Here is a 4,669-nt window from a genome sequence, read left to right as displayed (position 1 = left end):
TTAAAATATAATCAAAATTTTCTTATAATACTTCTTCTTTTCAATTTTTTTTTAGTACAAAACTCCAAATCTTAACAATCAATTGTCAAGCTTTAAAATTAAAATAAAAATTTTTATATTGGTGATTATTGGTAAGTCAATTTTACTTATATACTGAAATTAAATACTATTTGCTTTTTAATATGTGAATTATTTGTGTCAAATTTAATGATGGAACAACATTAAATCCACTTAAAATTTTTTTGTAATTGAAATGAGACGTTTAAAAATTTTTCGAATTGAAATAGAATGTTTGAAATATTAAAAGCCAAATTAATATTCGAACTAAACGCTGGAAACGAAAATAATACTTTACCCTCTAGATAATTAGAAGAGTAAAACAGGTGTTATATTGATTGAAATGAACTCATACCTAAAAGTATAATGGAAGAGTCCGTGAGCTTCATGCTACTTAGGAGATCATCAAGTTACTGAAGTCTTATCACCTTTGAGTTGTCAATACAAACCACCCATTAGATACTCTCTTTTTCATCAAGAGATATTCAAACCCATGTGATACTTTTTTGCCATTGTTGGGTCAGACACATATTGGACCTTAAATATGAGGCCTTTGCCAAGTAGTGCCCTATTCGAATACCGAATTCTTGGTCGATAATCAAATGAAGAGAAAATTTTGGTTTATCTTGTACAATTTTATTCGATCGGTGTTCATTGAAAGCCGAGATAGTTAATACGATAAAAGGATAAATCAATTGATATTTTACGTCTATCTCAAAGATATGATTTTTTATATTATGAAAATAATACAATAAAAGTGTAAATAAATAAAAAGTTTTTTATGGAAAATAAATAAAAGTGTAAATAAATAGAAGTTTTGTTATTATGTAAAGAAAGTTTTTATTATGAAAATAAATCTCAAGATGGCTCACATTGAGAATTGAAATAAGTAAAAAAGGAAAAAGGCAGAATTATATATGTTTTTATGGGTTCTCATTGGATTAATTAGGGTTTAGTCGAATAGTAATAATTTAAAGAAAAAAGTTTTTTTTTTTCTTTTTTCCCCGGACGAATGTCTACTTTTTCTTTCTGGTGTAAGTTTTTGATAGTTGATACAACGGGCTACACCCCAAAGTATATTTATTTATTTATTTGAAACGATACACAAATTTTCCCGTAAAAAATAGGTTGGGCTACAAAAATAAAATAATACAATATATGAATAATAATTACTAACTAAAACATACAAACAAGTAAATATAATACCAAACATATATATTTATTTATTTTTTAATTATTATTGTGTGGATTTGCGGATCCGCGGATCGAATACGGAGATGTAGATAAGATATCCGCGATCCGATCCATAAAGGGTATCCGATTCGGATCGTATCCACAATTTTCGGATCGAATGCGGATATTTATTGCAGATCTGCAGATACGATCCGATCCATGAACACCTCTAATTATAAGTACCTTTTCTATTATTACTCACCTTATATGTATATTGACTTTTCTACATACAAATATAGAACTAGGTTATTATTTTTTCATCGTTACTATTTAGAGATAATAAGCTGCTAATAAAAAAGGGCAAAATAGTAACATTTTGTTCAAAATAAATAGTAATTCATCTTATTAAGTGAATGAAAGATAAGAATATAACACAAAATAATAAGCTGATAAGCCATATTTGACAAAAATAACTCCTTTTAGAATGTATATAGATTGTAGAAGATAACCAAAAGAAATGAATGGCTTAGCTATGTTCAAGGTAACTTTCTAGAGCATAAATTATGCTAAAAACAAACCACCAGCTGGATCTGACAAAACAAAAATCCACATTTTAGTTTTTGCAACAGATTATGTGTCATTCCACTTCATACCCTTTGGAGTATATTCTAAATTATAAAAAGACATTCCCAACCCAACATTATCCGCAGCAACCTTAGCAAACATTGGGTTGCTTGGGACACAAGAAACAACACCATGAGTCTAAATTGCCTTACGTGCAGGTGCAGCCATGTCCTTGAAAGGTCAGATTCCTATAATGAATTGTTCACCAGAAAGGTTGATAGAAGCTTGTTCAAATGCGAGACGACCCTGAAAGGCGGTGCTCTGTCTAAGATCAAGGCCGAGCACCGCCGTGTTCAGAGCGCTGGAGATGTTCCTTCATCTCCAGGCTCCGAGCCAAGATTGGTTCGGAGCAGTGGGGTGAGGAGAGACTGGAATCTTGAGAATCTGGTTGTTGATAATTAAGATGGAAAGAATGGGAAAAGTGTACAGATCTGGGAAGAAGATAGAGTGTATATGATTATGGTATGGAGTTTGAAAGCTGCTGCTGCAATATGAGAGCGCTTTTTTAGCACCATATTGCAACAAGTTACAGCCTTTTTTTTCTTTTACTTCTTTATGTAATTCATTGTTCAATTTGTAGATTTCTTTGATACCTGTACCTTTGATTTATAAATGTGAAATTGTTACGGCTTTTAAGATATATATGAGAAAGGTTTGTATATGATGAGAAATGGCAGAAGGTTTAATTAACATTTATTATGAGGTTGATATATTGTTTATTGTAACACATTGCTGCTCAATAAAAAGAAGCTTTAATTTTCTTGTAAGTTTCTGTGGTTTAAGCCAATTTTTTTAGGTATTTATATTAAAAATAATAATAAAAAATTGGAATCCAATACTTAAAAGTAAGCTTATATTATAGAATTTAAGCTTTTAAATAATTTTTTATAATGCTAACACTTTTTAATCTAAGTATCAAGTATGTAAGTTTTTTTTATCAAAGAAAATCAAATTTGCATTTATAATTTGGTCTTGCTACACATTCAAATATTTTTGTCAATTAAATCTGATAAAATTGGCTCAAATCTAATAAAAATCACTCACACAATATGTGCATGAACCATGCACTTTTTCTTCGTATTACTCTTTCTTGTTTTTTGCATTCCTCCTCATTCTTCTTTCCGCGTTTTTTCTTCATCAGTCGTTCTTTTTGTTGTTGCTGTTGTTGCGTTTTTTATTTCTCTTCCTCTTTCTCATGGTGGTTATTACAGAATTTCTTATTTTTTTTTTCTTTGTTTATTTTTTTTGTTTTGTTTTTATTCCTGTTAAGAGTAAAAGAAGAATAATTATAAGAAGATGGAAAAAAAAAGATGATCGTAAAATAGAAGAGGAGGAGGAGTTAGAGTTTTGAATTATATAGAATTTATTAAAAAAAAGAACTGAAACTTTTTAATTATGACAATGAAAGTTTCTTAATCATGACACAAATTCTTGTTAAGATGGTGAAATGAGAATTACGAGAATATGAGATGATGATGATGATGATGAACGAGAATTTTGAATTGTGTAGAATTTATTAGAAAAATAACACCAAATTTTTTTGTCATGACACAAGAAATTTTTTAATTTTGACATCGAAATTTCTTAACCGTAACAAAAGAATTTTTTAACTAAGTTATTTTCAATTAAACGATGTTTTTTTTAACATTATTTGTTGATTGAGTGAGTTAAGGTTTTGAATTTGTAATTCTTTAAAGATTTCTTGTGTTATTTACCAAAAATTTTTGTGTCACTTCTAATTAAATGAAGTGTTTTTATATCAACGAATTGATGGTGTGTTGTTCAACTAATATATAAAAGACTTAGTCATTTTTGTATCATTTACAACAATTTGATGTGTTTTTTGAATCTAAAATATATTTAAATATAATTTGTTAGTTGAGTGAGTCGGTTTTAGACTTGTGATTTTTAAAGATTTTTTGTATTATACATCTTAAATTTCGATGTTATTTACTAAAAATTTATGTGTCATTTATAACTAAATTATGTCATTTTATTATCGTTAAACTAGTTGTGTGGTATTTAACTAAGAAAACAAAGAGATGATGATGATAATAATGAAGGAGGAGGAGAAAAGATAAGAAAGATAATAACTCAAATGAGAGAAGGAGGAGGAGGAGATAGTAGTAGTGATGGTGGTGACGACGGCGGCAATAAAGAAGGAAGAGGAGGTAAAAAAAGGAGGAGGAAAAGAAAAAAAGAAACAAAAATAATGCACGTAATAAAAAACGTATACAAAAAAGAAGAAAAAACGCATACAAAAAAAAAGAAAAAATGCATACTGTGACTTGGTTAAAAAATTACTTGGTTGTTTATCTTTTCTATTTTTATTATTAAATGGTATATTTAAGATCCATTAGTTCACAATAACTATATATGTGATGGTGCAGGGATTGATATTTTAGATATTTAGAAGAATCATCTCTTTTGGATGATAGTGTCTTTCTTTTAGAATCTTTTAAAAATATGCATGATCTTTTAGAATAAGACACTTACTTTTATTGTACTATACTTCTTCAAAATAAATCCTTAATCAAAGAAAAATTCATTTTTGCCGTAACAGATAAGATAATACTGCAACTACAGATCATACTCAGAGCTAAAAATTTTATACATCTATGGATTATATGGATTCTTCGAAAATCAATATTACAATGGTGTCTTCGAGACATTTCCATTAATATAATAATTCAAACCTCATACTCTTGTCTTAATGGTGTCTTTAGAACGTATCTAATCAAATATGAATTTTAACTTTCAATATTAATGATAAATAATTATTTTATTAAAATATTGAGAATAACAAATTCAATGT

This window comes from Arachis ipaensis, chromosome B05 (assembly GCF_000816755.2).
Source record: "Arachis ipaensis cultivar K30076 chromosome B05, Araip1.1, whole genome shotgun sequence".
Lineage (NCBI taxonomy): Eukaryota > Viridiplantae > Streptophyta > Magnoliopsida > Fabales > Fabaceae > Arachis > Arachis ipaensis.
This window is presented reverse-complemented; position numbering follows the sequence as displayed.